The sequence below is a fragment of the Schistocerca piceifrons genome, chromosome 1 (assembly GCF_021461385.2).
Source record: "Schistocerca piceifrons isolate TAMUIC-IGC-003096 chromosome 1, iqSchPice1.1, whole genome shotgun sequence".
NCBI lineage: Eukaryota > Metazoa > Arthropoda > Insecta > Orthoptera > Acrididae > Schistocerca > Schistocerca piceifrons.
In genome coordinates this window covers 770978918-770999853 of record NC_060138.1, presented here as the reverse complement: position 1 = coordinate 770999853, position 20936 = coordinate 770978918, and the positions used below count along the sequence as shown (strand labels likewise).

General features: G+C 42.7%; 1 protein-coding gene across 1 annotated transcript in view; it reads left to right on the top strand.

The window, feature by feature from the left end:
* The window catches only part of LOC124803378 (neuronal acetylcholine receptor subunit alpha-7-like), a 615218-nt gene that overhangs the window by 325962 nt on the left and 268320 nt on the right, over positions 1 to 20936 (top strand). The window lies entirely within an intron of this gene.

Below are 20936 nucleotides of genomic sequence, written 5' to 3'. Positions count from 1 at the left end.
TTCCAACGCCTCCCCCTCCCGGATGACGAACTTCGCCGTGACATCTACCCTTCCTTCCAACTATAACCTGGCCTTGTTCCCCCCTCCCCCCACCCCAGGGCCCCCTCTTTTCCTCTTCCCTCCTTCTCCCCCCCCCCCCTCCCCTGGGACCCTGCACCCCATACTTGCCTCTTTCCTTCCCACATCCCTCCCTACCTGGCCCTCTTCAGCGCGCCCTCCGCTCCTCTCCCCCATCTCTTCCCCTCCCTCCCTTCTTCCAGTCTCCCTCATCTCCTTGTGCCTGGCAGATCCTCTGTTTTGATCATCGTCAGTGTGCCACATCAGTGTTGTGTTTAGTGCTGTTTCTCCTGTGTGTCAAGAGGTGTGATTTTAATTGTGTACTGCCTTGAGGTTCGCCGTCAGTGTTTGTTATGTGCTACGCCATCCGTCGATACCTTTTATGCTCCAGTCATACTGTGCCTTGTGTTCTTTTAATTGTCGCAGTGTGTGGCTTTTTGTGTGTGCTACTTTTAAACAGTTTTCACAGCTTTTTATCTCCATTTTACGGTCACCCTGTTTTTTTGTCTATTGCCTTCCATGATGTTCCCCCTTTTTTATATCCATATTCACCATATTCTCTCCTTTGTTATTTTTAAATGTCTTCTATTGTTTGTTCTATGTCTTTCGGCTGAAGAGCAGCGCATATACTGCTGCCAGCCCGCCCCGATGGGGAATTGAAATACAATAAAGAAAAAAAAATATTATGATTAGGTGCTCTCATTTACACTGTGTGTGTGTGTCTCCTGATACGCTTCAGTAAATTAATGCGATTCATTTCTTTCTAATCGCTATTTTCGAGGTGATCTCATTTAGCTACGTTGTGTGATCTGATTGCACTTTTATTCAGCGTCGTATTAAAATTCTCATTGATTTTGTGTTTGCTTGTTCTGTGTTTCACTTAGTGATTTGGACTATTTATACGTCCTAAATTAATTAACACATTTTTTGAACGTAATGTCGAATATCTGTCATATTGTACAACTATCTAATATCGTTCCTAACTATCAGTAAGTTAATATGGGCTGTAATGTGCCCCATCGCCATTAAAAAGAATAATAATCGTACTAACTGGAAACAAAATTCAAAATGTGCCTTTGACCCACAGAATTTACTTTGTAGAGACGCTAGTAGTGGCGACGATATTTAGATCACCAAGATCTTTGTGTTATGTGTAACGATTAAAGATTACTTATTACAATCTTAAGCCATATTTTTCGGACATATTCTATGGTTCACGTATCAGCTCTACATAAATTAGCAGAATCATTTCGTTAGATTGCCTCCATCTCCCACTTAATCATCAGGATTTTTTTAGAAAAATGCATTACGTATGGCTGCCAAGTAAAAGTGATCTGAGGAGATCACAGCAAAGCAGGCCAGCGATTATTTCTGTAATAACATTTGCAACGTTACCAATGACGTTTCTATTCTGCAAGGTATTTTAAAATGGAGGATTTGACTGAGCGTCGTGTGACTGGTAAGTTGTTGCAAAATGGCTTGGCCAGGTAAGCGGGCACTTAGCAGCATCCCGAGTCAGTGCAGTGAGTCGTGAAAGGATGAGGGTAGCCGCCAGGCGGGATGCTGTGCAATCACTACTTGGAAATTCTGTCGCAGTTCGGTAAACTGTGCCGCCGCATGGTGATGGAGGCTAAGCAATGTGGCCAGGCTCTGACTGTGCTGACACTAAAGTTTCGAATATTTAATAAAGACGGGAAAACCACTTGCAAACGTCTACCAGAAAATCTCCTGACTTCGTTGATATCGCGGTAGAGAAACGAACTCACTAAAATTATTACCACGCTAGCTTTAACCGTGCCTGCACTCGCTTATCAGTAGTTTTATTACGATGAGTGATGGTGTGTAAGCAACTTCACGTGTCTGCCTCTCTGGGTAAGCACAGCTCGTGATGTGCTTCCCACTCTTCCCCCTCTCAAGATGTCCCAACACACGACGTGTCAGCATAAGCATATTCATTGCTGAGCTGTGTGTACAGAGGGAGTGCACTTCTGTGCACCGTGCTGTTGAGGTAGTACATTATACTATGTGTACATTATGCAACAAATAATGTGGAAGTATGGATTAAACTTCTAACTTGGATTAAACGTCCTGAGGGAGTCACACCTAGTGATACGTGGCTGGCGACCACGGGGCCCCGAGCTGAGTCTTGGCATTACTTCCACCTACTTATGCCAGGCTCCTGACTTTTATCTTTCCTATCTGGCCACCATCGGCCAGCTCTTGTTCTTTTCCGACCCTGACGCTATTAGGTTTCGAGGGCTAAGTAAGGGTTTTCATTTTCCAACCTATACTTCTCATGCAGCGTCTGACCCGGAGTGGGCGGCTGGAAAAGGCGTCTGTATCCCATGTTAGGGGCGGCCTCCAGAACTGCGGAAGGCAACGGAATACCACCGCAGATTATCTTCCCTGCATAATGCAGTCTCCATTTTATGCAAAAAAAAATGGCTTCCTCTCATGTTAAATCAGTGTCCGGAGGTAAAATAGTCCCCCATTCAGATCTCCGGGGGGGACAACTTGAAAGGAGGCAAAAAATCAAAACGAGAATTGGTACCTGGAATGTCAGAACTCTGCTACAAGCAGGAAAACTAGAAAACCTTAAAAGAGAGATGGAAAAGAATCATATGGACCTCGTAGGAGTTGCTGAGGTAAGATGGAATGGACATGGAGAGAGTAATTAATGGAGTAGGAATGATTATGATAAAGGAATTGGCTAAATGTGTGGAATATGTAGACTATGCAAATGACCGGGTTATTGGTGTAAGGCTGAAAGGAGCACAAAAAGATTTACTGATTGTCCAGGTGTATATGCCAACTTCAGAACATGATGACCAAACTGTAGAGGAAACGTACAATGTAATAGAGAGAATAATGGACGAAAATAAAAAATGCTGCAAAATAGTAATGGGAGACTTGAACGCCATTGTGGGAGAAGGGAAAGAGGGAAACATAGTAGGCAGTCATGGTTTTGGAAAGAGAAATGACAGAGGTGAATGGTTAATTGACTTCTGCAGGGAAAGGCAGCTGATAGCGGCAAACACATGGTTCAAGAACCATAAGAGGAGGCTCTACACTTGGAAATCACCAGGGAATAAATATAGAAACCAAATCGATTTTATACTGGTAGAAGAAAGATACAGGAATGGAACCAAGAAGGTGCACACATTACCAGGTGCAGATATTAATAGTGACCACAACTTACTTATGGCAGAAATAGAAATAAGAATGAAAAACCTGAAAAAGGCGACAATGGTGAAGAAGTGGGATCTAGAGAAGATAAGGTCCAACAAAGAACAAATTACAGAAATGCTGTCTCGGGACTTTCTAAACACATTACGAGACAAAGAAGCACCTGATAATGCCAACGAGTACTGGAATATGCTGAAAGAAGGAATCATTAAAGCAGGACAGCAAAATATAGGATATGTAAAAGGGAAAAGGTCAAAAAAACCATGGGTCACACAAGAAATGATTTCCAAGATGGAGGAGAGAAGAAAATTGAAAAACAAGAACACTGAAGATGCAAGAAAGATATACCGAAGGTTAAATAACGAACTGCGAAGAGAAACAGAGCAGGCTAGGAAAAAATGGCTAAAAGAGGAATGTGATGAAATTGAAGAACTGGACAGGTAGGGAAGATACGACTTACTATACAATAGAGTAAAGACTATGACATGGGAACAAAACAGAGCAGGAAGTGCTACTATGGAAATTTTGAGTAAAGACGAAGAGGAAGTGTACAAAGATCGTGACGATGTCCTCCAGAGATGGGAAGAATATATAAAAGAGCTATATGACACAAATAGCAAACCAGAAACTCTGGAACTTGAATCATACAACAGTGTAAGTGATGAAGAGAAAGGATCGACCATCATAATGGAAGAAGTAAAGTCTGCCATTGCCGCAATGAAAAATGGCAAAGCAGTAGGTACAGATACAATACTGTGAGAAATACTAAAATGCTTGAACCACAATGGAATAAGAGAAATATTGAGGTTATGTAATAAAATATATGACAGTGGTGAATGGCCTAAGGACTTTTTGACAACAGTAATGATTCCATTACCGAAAAAACAAGGAACCAAGAAATGCAGCGAGCACAGGACAATCAGCCTCATTTCACATGCAGCCAAAGTGATGTTAAGAATAATTAATAAAAGACTTGAAAAAGTAATAGAGGAGAATCTCGGCGAGGAGCAGTTTGGCTTTAGACGGAATACGGGCACCAGAGATGCAATAGGGCTCCTACGAATCTTGGGAGAAAGGTTTATTGAAAAAGGAAGAGACCTATATATGTGCTTCATCGATTTAGAAAAGGCATTTGACAATGTGGTTTGGGACAAGCTGGCGACTATTATGAGGGAAAAGAGAGTGGACTGGAAAACCAGAAGACTTATAAACTCATTGTACCTTAATCAAAAAGTTTCAGTTAAAGTGAGAGGAGAAAGTACAAACTGGATCAGACTAGGGAAAGAAGTAAGACAAGGATGCTGTTTATCACCTACTCTTTTCAACCTGTACTTGGAAAATATGATTGACCAATGCTCATTAGATGACAAAGGAGTAGAAATTGGAGGAAGAAGAGTAGGGTGCTTGAGATTTGCTGATGGCATGGTCTTTCTAGCCACAGGGGAAAAAGAATTACAGGATTTGGTGGACACCATTGCAACTAACGGAAAAAAATATGGAATGAAAACTAACACAAATAAAACAAAAGTATTGGCAATAGGAGGAAATAAGGAAATAAAAATTGTGCTGAATGGAGAAACACTAGAACAGGTGCAAAATTTTAAGTATCTTGGAAGCAGGATAGACACCGACTGGTAGCGCACCACAGAAATTAAAACAAGGATAGCAATGGCAAAAGAGGCGTTTTATAAGAAAAGGAGAATCTTCTGCAGCGGTCTGGACAGAGAACTCAGAAAGAGACTCATAAAATGTCTTGTATGGAGTGTTCTTCTATATGGCGCTGAAACATGGACTATGAGGAAAAAAGCCAGAGAAAGGCTGGAGGCTTTTGAGATCTGGACATGGCGGAAGATGGAAAGAATAAGTTGGATGGACAGAGTATAAAATGAAGAAGTACTGAGAAGAGTGGGAGAGAAAAGGCAGTTACTAGATGTAATAAAGAGAAGAAAAAGAAATTGGATTGGGCATATATTAAGAAAGAATGACGGACTGATAAAAACAGTTTTAGAAGGTTATGTAGAAGGGAAAAGGAAGCGAGGAAGGAAGAGATTCCAGATACTGGATGACATGATGGACGGTACAACATACAGCAGCCTTAAGAAGGAAGCAATGGATCGCAGAAAATGGAGAGGCAAAGGACCTGCTAATATAGCAGATAACTGATGATGATGATGACGATGGATTAAACACATGGAAGATAGTACAAGAAAAGCATTTTCACAAATACGGTGTGAGTGAAAAGTCAAAGAGTAAATAGTTTTTCAAACAGTAAATATATTTCCTAATTCGTGTAATATTCAATTCAATAGGTATCTTGTACTACACACTTACTAAAATATTATTAGATTTCGAAGTAAAAGCACTGTGCGGCACAGTTTACCCGGCAAACGATTTCACCATCTTCTTCTATATATGTGACCTCACCAATTTTTAACAATAAATCAGTTTTGTTTAACCGCAGCTCACTCTTAATGAAATTCTGTAGGTACATTCAGAGGCGTATGTGTTGTGAATATAGCTTGTGACAAAGAAGTAAAAAATTTAAACGTCGTCCATAATGTGATTGTTTTTCACGTGTCTCATTGTTTATGACGTCATATATCCTGAACTACGAGTTGTACAGTTATATAATTTCGCAGATACATTCAGTGGTATATGCGAACACGGTCTTCAAAATGTGTAGCGAATACAGTCAGTAGTAAAGAAGTAATAAATTAAAACATCATACCGATGTGATAGTTTTGTTGCATGAATAGCGAAAATCTAGGAACCGATAAACTTTTTGCCATTCATCCTGTTTTTGGGGAAGGGATCTGTAAGCTAGAAAAACTTTCATAAAGGTTTGAAATTATGTGTGAACTTCGTTGAGAGTCACTAAGTAGTGGATGAATAAAATCTGGGTATTCGCACGTCATGGCCTACGCTTTTTTTTTTTTTTCACAACGACTCCGACCTCTTTGACAGATAGATGGTTCTTAGCCCCACAGCGATTCTTTCCAGACAGTACCTAGGTTGGTTGAGCTCGGTCTATTAGTTTCGGAGGAAATGTGGAACATACACACACACATTTATAAAATTTGTGTAGGTATCGTTTGTCGTGGTCAGTTTATGATGAAATATAGCCTACACGGTGCCCCAAGATACGCTTAACATAGCTGTGAAAATCCCATGAAAATTTGTCTAGCAGTTTTGCAGACTGGCGTGTTCAAAAAAATAGACAGACACAACGTTTTTAGATAATGCTTTAAATCACGATGTCTTTTTTTCGTGATCCGACTGCGATGAACTAAATCCTGTACGGTGCCCAAACTTATGCTCAAGTTATTTGCGAAAATCCCATGAAAACAGTTTTGCAGAAAGGTGTTTAGACAGAGAGACAGACATGTCAGTTTTACAGTTTTATTGTTAGTTTAGATTTGCAAAGTAAATATTAGCAAGGTTATTAATATTTGCATGTAAACTGTTTGTAAAATCAACAACAAATTCTAAAGACATGATACTTATGTGCAAGACCGATTAGTTGAATAGATATCGAAGACAACTATTAAATAACCATGTTTATAGTATTGCTTAACACGTGCACAAATTGTTGTGCAGAAATTACTGACTATCTCAGAAAATAGCGCCAAACCAAAGAGTTCTTCATAGATACACTATAAATTATTGTTGAAATATGAAAAAATATATGAAAACGTTAGTTGATTCAAATAGAAATTGTGAAATTCAATGCTGCAGAATTAAAAGCTATTTTTGACACATCCATTATCTAACATATAGTCGATTCCTTCCCTTAAGCATTTACAACTCGTCAGTTCCGTGAATACCGTTTCTCTGGCATAGTCGAATCAGCGTAACATATCAAAAAGGTCCTTCACAAAAACTGTCTAATTGCGACAACCCTATTTTACGCTAACAATCTTGTACCATCACCTCGATTCAAATTCTCAAGTTAATCACGTTTCTTCTTCGTTTCCAGCTGGTCCCATTAGATACGAGTCTCCTAATACAATTCATCCTGAATCTATTCGCCAAAACTCATTTTATTTGGGACATTTTGACGTACAGATTTCTGTTAAAAGACACTGGTACGGTACACATAGGACAAGTGTCATTAGTACTCGCCACTATTCTATAGCCGGCTTCTATGCCGAATACGCAAACTACGTCATCGCGACGGCCGACATTTCGCGTCAGAAGGCCTGTCTCCGTCTCAGACCCCACATTCAGTCACGGAAACTAATTACCATTTGATAGTGGCGTATACGAGACGAGGGGAGCGCGCCGGCGCTGACGGCGTCACTCCCAGCGGGCGGTGTGTGGGTGAGGCGACGGGCGAAGCGTGTGCTACGGAGTTGCCTAATCCACGGCGCAGAGGGGGACGGCGCAAGTGGGCGGCGGCTGTAAGGCCGGCGGCGGCGGCTGCGGGGGAGGGAAGCTAAGGACGGACCAATTAGCAGAGCGCGATCAGCATGCTGGCTGCCTGGCGGGCGCCGCGCCTAACCGCGTTACCTGTCGCCGCGCCACGCTCCTGCAGCTGCGGCCGTACTCAATAACGGCTGGCCGCTCCGCTACAGCCTGGAGCCTCTAGGTTGCAGCCCGCAGCACAGCCACTTGTCTCTCGCTCCACGCAACACTCCGCGGACACCAGCACCTTCCTACGGTCTCCGTTGCGGCATGTTTATCTCAGCTAGTGAAGCACTTGCATCCAGGCCTTGACTGGTGGTTTTTTGTGTTATTAATTTTCGTTTACCTTTAAGACCTCCTCTGTTAAGATCGTATCTTTTGTCTGTAACATGCTCCATTACAATATATATACTACTGGCCATTAAAATTACTACACCAAGAAGATATGCAGATGATAAACGGGTATTCATTGGACAAATATATTAGAACTGACATGTCATTACATTTTCACGCAATTTGGGTGCATAGATCCTGAGAAATCAGTATCCGGAACAATCATCTTTGGCCATAATAACGGCCTTGATACGCCTGGGCATTGAGTCAGTGTTTGGATGGCGTGTACAGGTACAGCTGCCCATGCAGCTTCAACACGATACCGCAGTTCATCAAGAGCAGTGACCGGTATATTGTGACGAGCCAGGTGCTCGGCCACCATTGACCAGACGTTTTCAGTTGGTGAGAGATCTGGAGAATGTGCAGGCCAGGGCAGCAGTCGAACATTTTCTGTATCCAAAAAGGCCCGTACAGGACCTGCAACATGCGATCGTGCATTATCCTGCTGAAATGTGGGGTTTCACAGGGATCGAATGAAGGCTAGAGCCACGGGTCGTAACACATCTGAAATATAACGTCCACTGTTCAAAGTGCCGTCAATGCGAACAAGAGATGACCGAGAGGTGTAACCAATGGCACCCCATACCATCACCCCGGGTGATGCACCGGTATGGCGATGACGAATACTCTCTTCCAATGTGCGTTCACCGCAATGTCGCCAAACACGGATGCGACCATCATGATGCTGTAAACATAACCTGGATCCATCCGAAAAAATTACGTTTTGCCATTCGTGCACCCAGGTTCGCCGTTGAGTACACCATCGCAGGCGCTCCTGTCTGTGATGCAGTGTCAAGGGTAACCGCAGCCATGGTCTCCGAGCTGATAGTCCATGCTGCTGCAAACGTCGTCGAACTGTTCGTGCAGATGGTTGTTGTCTTGCAAACGTCCCCATCTGTGGACTCAGGGATCGAGACGAGGCTGCACGATCCGTTAAACCATGCGGATAAGATGCCTTTCATTTCGACTGCTAGTGATACGAGGCCGTTGGGATCTAGCACGGCGTTCCGTATTACCCTCCTGAACCTACCGATTCCATATTCTGCTAACAGTCATTGGATCTCGACCAACGCGAGCAGCAATGTCGCGATACGATAAACCGCAATCGCGATAGGCTGCAATCCCACGTTTATCAAAGTCGGAAACGTGATGGTACGCATTTATCCTCCTTACACGAGGCATCACAACAACGTTTCACCAGGCAACCCCGCTCAACTGCTGTTTGTGTATGAGAAATCGGTTAGAAACTTTCCTCATGTCAGCCACCGGTGCCAACCTTGTGTGAATGCTCTGAAAAGCTTATCATTTGCATATCACAGAATCTTCTTCCTGTCTTTTAGATTTCGCGTCTGTAGCACTTCATCTTCGTGGTGTAGCAAGAATTTCTAAAATCATTGGGGGAAGTGGCAACAAAACGACTATTCACATTGGCGTGTACAATGTATGAGTCTGGCGACATACCATCTGTCTTTCGGAAAAGCATCATCCACACTTTTCCGAAGATGGTAAGAGAGTTATCGCACAATCAGCTTAACAGCTCATGCATCCAAGTTGCTTACAAGAATAATTTACAGAATAATGGGAAAGAAAACTGAGGATGCGCTAGATGACGATCCGTTTGGCTTTAGAAAAGGTAAAGGCGCGAGAGATGCAATTCTGACGTTGCGGTTAATAATGGATGCAAGACTAAAGAGAAATCAAGACACGTTCATAGGATTTGCCGACCTGGAAAAAGCGTTCGACAGTGTAAAATGGTGCAGGATGTTCAAAATTCTGGAAAAAGTAGGGGTTAGCTATAGGGAGAGACGGCTCAGGCTGATTGCTGTCAAAATCCGGCTCAGCGTGAAGGGGTACCTTGTTTCACAGGACAGACGTCATTTCAGACCCCATGAGTTTGTCAGCTTATTTAACCCATCTTGAGACCACTGTTCGTCAGAATGGATATAGTGAAAGGTCAGACGTGCGTTGCGCTATCGACCAACCGTATACCGGGTAAGTGATGATAATACCGAATTGGCACCAAGATCTACGGCCTTTCTGCCTTACTGTCGAAATATAGGCGGTTGTTGACAACGTCAACCGGCTTCATTCACGTAAGTTATCTGAGCTTTTGGTAACCATTGAAGGAACGCTGAATACCCAAAAGTGTGTGGAAAGAATGGTAACCTGTTGTGATATCCTTTATGATCTCAGTATGTAATATGTTATCTGAGCAGTGCAATTTATTTATCGTTTTTCGGGGAATTATATGGTTTTCCTGGTTTTAGGAAGATATTCTTAGCTTTCTTGAGTTGATGTGGAACTCAGCCTATCTGCAAATTATCGATAAAAATGGCAAGACACTTTCCTGAACAGTTACCAAAACTTACGTAAAATTCGGTATGGATGCCATGAAACCAGAGGCTTTTACTAATATCACTTCCTGAAGATCTGTTGAGATTTCTTCCACTCTGAAGAGGACCGAGTAGTTGCTTTCTGTGTTGTAGACTGCTTTGACGGTCTTCAGCTCTTCTCTACTCTTGACTGTAGCCCTCGATGTCGTTGAGCTCTTGAAGTGAGCTCAATATGATTGCTGACTCGATATGGTGGTATAGAGGCGCACACACTTTACAGTGAGCTACAGCGCCCTAGCTTTCTCAGAAAGGACCAAGTCTTCAATGGGCTCGACGCATGTTTCACGTCTCGCAGCCTCGATGTTGTGAAGTAATTCACTTGCTATCTAGAGGTCCCCCCTTTGCTGAAATTCCTCCTACAAGATCTCACATTCGACAATCCACTCGGAAATGTATTCCTTCTGGTAGAATCTTGAATGACGTTTTTGCTTTACTAATAACATCCTCAATAAACTTCTGGTAGTTCTTCCCTGGAAGAGATTCCATCTCATGCATTCGTAAAAAGTATAGAGAATGCCTGCCAGTTAGCTTACTTAAAATTCCATCTAGGTCGACTGATGCCAAATTCATGCTAGCTATGTAGGAAATCCGGTGGACTTCGATTATTGCTGCTGCTAACTGGATATTACTTTTTCAGGTCACAAAATAAAAGTCAGGATTATACCCCTGCTACCAAGTTGCCGATCGGAACGTACCTAGATCCTTAGCGTGAGACACAAGGTCTATGTACTGCTGCTCAGATCAGTCAACTACAGAATTTCCATTGTCATCGTATTCTTTTTTCTTCTAAGGCTGGTGATATGTGTTGAAGTCAGTAATGCCAGTTCGCATTCGTAGTAGATTACTGCAGGTGCACCCTGGATAACGCTTTATGCATAACCAGTGCCAAGCAATCATTGAGATTTCCTGACGCTTCCATCACATATCTCGGCATTTCAATACAAGCTGACTCGTTATACATCATAAAACCATAAATTAACTGTGCAGCTTTCTTCCGCATCATCCATGTCGTTTAACTATATCGTCACTGCAGCACAAGAGTTTGTTTCGGACGCTGATCTCAGTTGAGGTTACTATAAAGGGCAGTCAAATTAAAACGAGACGTTACTTTTCACAGTATAAAGTTTATTTCTGCAAAAGCCACGTCGGTACGTTCATTAACTCCATTCTAGATTACAATTATTTTATTTCATCCATTTATGACTCTCTGTAGTTCTCAACTTTCCTGCTGTTTCACACTTGCGTATATGCGTCCAACCTCCATAGAACCTCACGTTCGACTCTCAACAGAAGGGTTGAAAGCTGTTTGTTGTGATTTGAAGGCTTCCATGTATCATGTTTTACGTATTTCTTACTCGCAAGCAATCTTTGCTACTATATCTGCGTCCACTCGTCGGTTATCCGAGAAGTCGATTTTGCTTCTGTTGCACTGGTTAGCCTTGGTTAAGATGAGAATTCAAGGCGCGGTCACTGTCCACATAGCTTAAAGTTCGGAAGAAACGAATCTTCCTTCATTGTATTCTATTCTTCTCTCTTCTGGCCTGTTGGTGTGCATTTTGCTTGTGTGTGTGTATAGTGTATAATGTATAGTAGTAGTAAGCACGGACGCTTTGAATTGCACTGAGAGAAAGGGAGAGATGTATGAGATCAGCCTTAGGCTAGTAGACATGACGTTGTGCTAAGAAATGCATACAATATTTATCCATATGTTTGTTCTGGCAGACAATATTCTTCTATGATTACAAACTTGCGGAGCCATATTGTAAAATGAATTTCCTAGAGTACTGAAGCAGTATGAAAGCAGAATGGAACTAACGGTTACAATTACTATGAGGTAGTTTCCATTCTCTTTACACAGTTTATTTGATCTGTCAATAGAGCTGAGCAAACAGTTCTTTCATTCAGCAAAAGCTTCTTGCACTTTGTTAGTTTCACAAAGTTTCACAACTATTCTGTGGGTGAATATTTGTTTGATTGTGTCTATGGGTACCACGTGGTTTTTGTGTTATAAACAATGATGTTACGTGTTTAAATATTTGTATTTTGTAGTTTTTCCATACTCAGTCGTTGCTCCAAATATCTTGCATTTATTTACACGTCGTTTCCCGCGGCTGCTACGGTCGCAGGTACGAATACTGCCTCGGTCATGGATGTGTGTGATGTCCTTAGGTTAGTTAGCTTTAAGAACTTCTAAGTCTAGGGGACTGTTGACCTCAGATGTTAAATCCCATAGTGCTTAGAGCCATTTGAACCATTTGAAGGTCGTTTCTTCAGCAAATTAAATATGCATGTATATTCTTTGTAAAGTTTTTCTTTGAAAGATATGAAGCTAAGTGTGGTGTACGTACTGTAAAGACCTTCGGTACACACACCATCAGATTATTTAACTTGTCGCTCTAACGAAGTAGGCGAGTGTCAGCAATATGTCTCGTGGTCTTACCGTGGCGTGTTTATCTTCTGCCCTTAGGTCAGACGATAGAAATGCCACTTGCACGCGTAGAGTAGCAGATTGACGGTGACCAACTTTAAACAGAACTTGATTAATTTTCACACACATTTACTAAAATAATAACAATCATAAAATTACTTAATTTGATTCTGGATGCAATTTACAATTGACAATCTGAAGTTCCTTTGGTCTTGGTACGTTAATCTTATTCTCACATACCTCTGATGCTTGACAAAGTGTCAATTCATTTATCTTCATGGCTATGTACAGGAATATGGTAATCTTATTAGGCGCAGACTGAAACTTTACTACAGACTAATGCAGACTGGTGCAGACTAATGCAGACTGACCAATCGGAGGTCTGTACACTCATTATAATACCTCGAGCGTTCAGGTGTCACTGCGCGAGTGTGATCCGCGAGGAGAAAAAGTTCTACGTTAGCAGCAATCTCATTGGCTGCGTTACATATTAATACGCGGATCGGCGAAAGCAGAATTTGGTCCGTCTCTAAGACAGCGCCATCTCGTAGTGTGGAGACGGACGAGCGCTGCGCCAGCGCTGCTGTGCTTAGCGGGGCGCGCTCTAGTGGGAAAGCTGTGTACGCGCTGACTACGTGGAACTATGTACACAACACTAACAAGGGAACCTCCCCATTGCACCCCCCTCAGATTTAGTTATAAGTTGGCACAGTGGATAGGCCTTGAAAAACTGAACACAGATCAATCGAGAAAACAGGAAGAAGTTGTGTGGAATTATGAAAAAATTAGTAAAATATACAAATTGAGTTGTCCATGCGCAACATAGGCAACATCAAGGAGAATGTGACCTCAGGAGCGTCGTGGTCCTGTGGTTAGCATGGGTAGCTGTGGAGCAACAAGTCTGTGGTTCAAGTCCTCCCTCAACTGAAAATTTTACTTTCTTTATTTTCGCAAAGTTTTGATCTGTCCGTTCGTTCATTGACGTCTCTGTTCACTGCAATACGTTTAGTGTCTGTGTTTTGCGACCGCACCGCAAAACCGTGCGATTAGTAGACGAAAGGACGTGCCTCTCCAATGGGAACCGAAAACATTTGATCGCAAGGTCATAGGTCAACCGATTCCTCCACAGGAAAATACGTCTCATATATTCTATACGACACTGGTGACGGCATGTGCGTCACATGACAGGAATATGTTGTCGACCCACCTAACTTGTACACTTAGCGAGTGGGTAAAAAGATTCTTCTACCTTGCCCGATTTAGGTTTTCCTGTGGATGTGATAACACTTCCAAAAAAGTGATGAAAACATAAGAGTTTTTCACATAAACTGAAAATAAAAAATTAAAATATTCACTGGAGGGAAAATTAGCCGGCCGGTGTGGCCGTGCGGTTAAAGGCGCTTCAGTCTGGAACCGCGTGACCGCTACGGTCGCAGGTTCGAATCCTGCCTCGGGCATGGATGTGTGTGATGTCCTTAGGCTAGTTAGGTTTAATTAGTTCTAAGTTCTAGGCGACTAATGACCTCAGAAGTTGAGTCGCATAGTGCTCAGAGCCATTTGAACCAGCCAGGGAAAATTTGAACATAGGACCTCATGTTCCGTAGCTACTCTTGCTAACCACGGGACCACGGCGCTATTTGACTCCCAATGTCCTTGATGTTGCCTATCTTCGCATGCACTACTCAGTTTGTATATTTTACTAATTTTTTTCATAGTTCCACACAACTTCTTCCTGTTTTCTCGATTGATCTGTGTTCAGTTTCTCAAGCCCTATCCACTGTGCCAACTTATAACTAAATCTGAGGGGGGTGCGATGGGGAGGTTCCCTTGTAAGTGCAGTTGTATCGTGCAGTAACGACAACTAATTATAATTTTAAGTCATCAGCATTACCGTTATTTCCTTGAGAAAGTTTCTCTCAGCACCTAGATTCTTCAAAAGTGGAAGACTACTTGCGATATTCTAGTAGATTTTTTTCAGATTCCAGGAGGTACGTTGAAGCCGAGAACTTTGGATCAGCAATGGTGGTGCCATGTTCGAAGAAATGTTTTCTAGCAGTCTTCCACTCTTAGCTTCGCTATAAAAAGATGTCCTGGGTTACGAGTGACATCCAAGAATGTTCGTCACACTTTTTTTCCATGTTGGGTTTAATATAGGAACTGTTAGAGGACCTCATGTTAGCTTCTGAGTCAGGAAAATACTGTACTATTAAGTATTAAATAATTTTAAATGTATAATCAACCATCAAGCAAAGTAAGTTTGCCTGTTATCAAATTACTCATGAAATCATATTGCGTTGTAAAATTATTTTACAGGTTACGTACATGGAGTAACGAGGGAATTTTCATCAGGTCAAGATTATGTGGGGTTTCTCAGACCCACTCAGTTCATTTTACTAAGCACAGACAGCTCATGGGGTTGTTGCATCATTCTGTTAACTGCTGTTTACCAAAATCCGAAAACAGCATAAACGAAAACTGTCAGTAGTATTAACAGTAAGTGGTAAATACAAGAAAAAAAACTGGTACCCTCACCATAAAGCAGATGTAAGGCATACTCACAATATAAAAAGATTATTTAAAATCTTGTCGCCAGAGACAATCGTGTAAGAGCCCGACAGCGGAGGAGCACCTGTACACAGCAGAGCCTCCGGGACGCTGCCAGCAACTCCATTGTTAACCAGCAGCAACAGTGAGCGCCGGCAGAGTTAATTCCCGCTCTGCAGACCGCGCCGCTTCCGCGCGAGCGCTCCCCGCGGAGAACTGCTTTCCAGCCAGATGTGAGGCGAGCGGCATTAGAGACGCGGCGGTGAGCGTCAGCTGCGCCGGCTGTCCCCCAATTAATTTCCTGTGTGCGTGTGCAACACACTGCCGACAGCTATTCGGCGGCCATGGTACACTGCCACTAACTGTAATTTCATGAGTTGAACGTGCTTAACTATGTTTGTTATTCCTGTTGATGTAATTTCTGATTCTACTATCACAACTGCAGTGTCTCCCGCGAAGAACGTAAAGGAGCAAACACATCGCACTGGCACTTAAAAACTTAAGCTCTCTCTGCTGTTGTTTATGAAGTCAAAAGTCCTTGGCATTTGGTACTGCTTCTTTCTTCCCACAATGCCGAGGTCGAAACGTCGAATTCAAAGATTGTACAAAGAATGAGGTGGTTCCAAAATGCAAACTATTAACTTCAAATGTCCGCCCCCGGTAGCTGTGTGGTCAGTGCGACATAATGTCAATCCTAAGGGCCCGGTTCGATTCCCGACTGGTCCGGAGATTTTCTCCGCTCAGGGACTGGTGTTGTCTTAATCATCATCATTTCATCTCCATCGACGTGCAAGTCACCGAAATGGCGTCAAATCGAAAGACTTGCACCCGGCGAACGGTCTACGCGGTGGGAGGCTCTAGTCACACGACATTTGCATTTTTACTTCAAATGGCAATGCATTCGCCGCACCTCGATGATGCTTTCGCAGTTTACAAATTATTAAGAAGTTTTGGGGCTTAGTGTCCTGTGTACAACGAATTCATTAGAAACGAAACTGAAGTTCGTGTATCACAAGGATGGAGAACGAAATCGGTTGTGTTTTTATGAAAGGAACTATCCCGGCATTCGCTGTAAAATATGTATGTGAACAATGGAAGCCCTCTACTGGACGGCCGGATGCTAGTCCAGTCGCTTGACAAATGTACCAGTTCTCTCGGTCGCCTGTTTGCAGCTACAGTGGTCAAAATAAATGTTGCAGATTGGTTTGTCAATACTGGACAGAATAGAAAGGATAACTGATTTTCTCTATCAGGTACAGTCATAATAACAAAAATAAATAAGATAAACACATTTCCACTTTACCAACACAAAGAAAAAAATCTTACCAAAGATTACACCGTAAACACTACAGTTTCTTCTCAGTGTTACCTTGCATAACACATTGTTTATGAACTAATTGACCCTCCTAGTAACTGAACACACTTTGAACGCAATTAGGCATACTCCTTAACAAATTGTCCAGATATCTTTGGGATAATGTCTCATTGCTCCATAGCGACCTCTGTGATACTGTGTCTGGTGGGAAGGGAAGATAGTAAACCGCTCGAACCGCTCGTTTTAGCATGGTTCCTCCATTCTCGATGCAAATGAGATCTGGAGAATATGGAGGGCATTCCACCTGACTGATTGTACCCTCCACTAGGAAGATATTAAAAGACTGTGACGATGCGGACGTACATTGTCACCCATCAGCGTGAATTCTGCTGCAGTATGTTCACCAAATGGAGTCACAATGCATGCAGAGATGTTGTGCCAGTACTTCACACATGATACATGATTCTACCCCAACACACGACTGAATTGCCTTGATTAGGGTGGTGGTCTACGATACATTTACGGAGTAAACGTTGTCGTCGTTGCATCCACACACGAGTATCACTGTTGCCAGGCTGGAGACTGATGCTGGTCTCGACAGAAATGAGTGTTGTGTCCCTCTGGTTCCTAGTCCTCAAAGGCTGGTATCGTGCCTATGCGACACGAGACCCTCACTGAGGGCGATTTAGAATAGGAGCCTTGAGACTTCTTGTGGCATGTAATCCCCGCTCATGCAGCCTTCATCGTGTCGTTTGTCTTGACACCAGGATTCCTGAAACCGTTCGGAACTGCCACCACAGACGTGTAGCATATACCCGCTATACTCAGATATCGTCCTCTCCACATGCTGTTTCTCTTTCGCGGCCACTTCTGTGACAATATACAACTGATCCTGTCGCTAGAAACTTGATCCAAATTCTAGAGACATCACTCTGACTCACAGCGACATTCGCTCGGCGTCCACCTGTCTGATTCCATTAGAGTGACGGTACGGAGCCTCTGATCCTACGCTATTGTTGTCGAACCATCCTGAAGCAACACAACTTTCGTAATGACACACAACACAAGTACTGTGGTGTTTACAGGTGACACAGTTGCCATAAACTACACATACCGCCTCTCATGATAAAATATGGACTGTTTCCACTAGAATTACATTACAAACAAACCAAGATAGTGATATCGTAAAATACTTCTGGATCACATCATTCAACATTAAAGTTTCGGCAACAAATGGTTCAAATGGCTCTGAGCACTATGGGACTTAACATCTGAGGTCATCAGTCCCCTAGAACTTAGAACTACTTAAACCTAACCAACCTAACAACATCTCACACATCCCTGCCCGTGTCAGGATTCGAACCTGCGACCGTAGCGGTCGCGCGGTTCCAGACCGAAGCGCCTAGAACCGCTCGGCCACAGCGGCCGGCCTTTCGGCAACATGCAACATTTATTTTGACCACTGCTTTTGCCAACATCGTAGCACCACCGTTAATGGCAACATGTATTGAGGAAGATGTTACCGCCGGCCGGAGTGGCCGAGCGGTTCTAGGCGCTTCAGTCTGGAACCGCGTGACCGCTACTGTCGCAGGTTCGAATGCTGCCTCGGGCATGGATGTGTTTGATGTCCTTAGGTTAGTTAGGTTTAAGTAGTTCTAAGTTCTAGGTGACTGATAACATCAGATGTTAAGTCCCACAGTGCTCAGAGCCATTTTTTGAAGATGTTACCGAATTATGGTGTCTGATAAAACTTCCTGACAGATTAAAACTGTGTGCCACACCGAGACTCGAACTCGGGACCATTGCCTTTCGCGAGCAAATGGTCTACCTTGGAGCACTTGCCCATGAAAGGCAATGGTCCCGAGTTCGAGTCTCGGTCCGGGACACAGTTTTAATCTGTCAGGAAGTTTCATATCAGTGCACACTCCGTTGCAGACTGAAAATCTCATTCTGATGGTGTCTGATGTTTAGAACTGTTGTCTCGAACTTCTATCGTGCCGAGGAAGCAGATTTCAAGAAATTCTATACAGTCCTTGAACTCAGAATATCAAATTTTGTCGAAAATTTTACTTCCTATGAAGAATATCATGGTGGAACAGATGGTTTGTCGATTCGGTAGTAACAGTGAGGAAACGTAGCACAAGTATTTGAGAAACCTGGAAGCAATTTCCGATCTAAGCAAAAATGTTGATTTGTATTTTCCGTGACCACTTAAAGCGTACACTAGTTTTTGTTAGTCCAATGTGCCCATGGATGATTTCTTCTCTGATCTTATCAAACCTGAATAATAATCCGTCTCGATGACATTTGCTTTGTAGGTAACACTAATATATTTCTTACCTACTGACACATTGAAGCATTTGGTACTCTCCTCGGGTTTGCTTCCAAACACTAAAATCAAAGTAATTCGATATTTTGGCGATACATCAGTCCGCCATCTTGAGGAGAATGCTGCTGCAGCTGCTGCTGTTGCTGAGTTCCGCTGGAAACATGCCAGGCTTGAAACTTGTCGTCCTCTACAAGCATTCGTACCGTACGTGGGACAGGCGCCGTCCGCCATGGATGCTGCCCCCCAAGACTGGGCTGGTGGCGCCGCCCTTAGTAGAACATCAACGATAAACCACACTCAAAAACTGTTTTCGAAGGCTCGGGCTAGTTGCACCGAAGAACGTTATGTATTGTACAGGCTCCACCTCCAGCTAAGAGGAAAATCATCGCCACTGTTAATGAAATTGTCTGCCAACCGACTTTCAGTCGCATCTTTATAAACACTTTTCCAAAAACTGAAATTACAGACAATTACCACAGTCTCGTCAAATTTCATCCCATGTCCATCGTTTAGGCAGTGGTCTGCCACTGCCAATTTTTCAAGCTGTAACCTCTTGTGAAGGCGATGTTCCATGCACGTGTCCTTAATTGCGCGAATCGAACGGCCGATGTAACAATTTCCACTACGAGACGGAATATTATGTATGCCAGACTTTCTAAGTTCCAAATAATCCTTCACGTAGCCGAACAGTACTCTAATCTTGGAAGGAGAAAGGGACACAATCTTAGTGTTAAAACGGCCAACATTAAGAATAAGGGCCACAGGTGTATGCTCCTTTTCACGCACTTACGGGGGTGGTCCAAACTCCATAGCACGACGAATCTGCTTCTCAGAGTATCCATTTTCCTTCAACACGGCCATCAATGTGTAAGTTCTTGGGTTAAACTGTCCGTTTTGGAAGTTGCATATACTCTGCGCACCAAAGTCTTACGGACGCCATTGCGTAGGTACGATGGATGGCAACTCTTAGCATGCAGATACCGATCGTCGTGTGTCGGCTTTTCTAAATCATAACGTCAAAAAATGGGGGCCTCCAATCACTTTATCTAAAATGTTACTGACTAACAGCTTCAATGCTTCCTAGACATCATAATGTTTAACAACTATCAAAATAAACTCCATGCTTACCGACTATTAAATGGATACTACTGTCACCAAACTCATAACAATTATTATTAATGAAGCAAACAAGGGAATCAATAATCAACTATTCTTATCCCTATTAACACTATTTCTATCGTTTGGACACAAAATACCTTTCGTAGTGCCCTGTGGCATCTAAAATGTGCTAAGCACCTATAGGCCCACCGGCATCAAGTTACTTCTGGTAAGCCCTAGGTCTTCTAGACTCTATGTCAAATTCTTTTCGCCTCTTTTTTATTTCGGGTGGTTAAAATTTTTTGTAGCCCCCTCTTGGTTTTTACTTCTAAAATTAGCTTTTAGTCTATTCGATGGCGTAAGCCGCCATCCACTTGTTTTTGTCTTATTTATCGACAACGCTGCGCGAATTCTATCGTGTTCTAGTTCCTGACTGATTAGGTACTCCTTCATCCCAAAATCCCCTTTCTTTGATAATACCATGCCAGGCTTATGATTACCATTGAAGTCATTGTTATCTATATTAATTTTACCAATGTCACTAGTGTTTAGATGATTGTCACACATCACAGTATTGTTATTAATTTTTAAACAACCAACATTGTATTTCTTCATGTCGCTTATATGATACTTTCCTAGCGACGTATTATTACGTAAATCCTTAGGAAACGCCGTAGATGGGTGTGGGATCTCTGTTACATGTGCTATTTGATCGCAAACATGTTGTCTCAGTAAACCTATCACCATTTCCTATGACTCTTTAGGCTGGCTTACTTAGCCGGCCGTGGT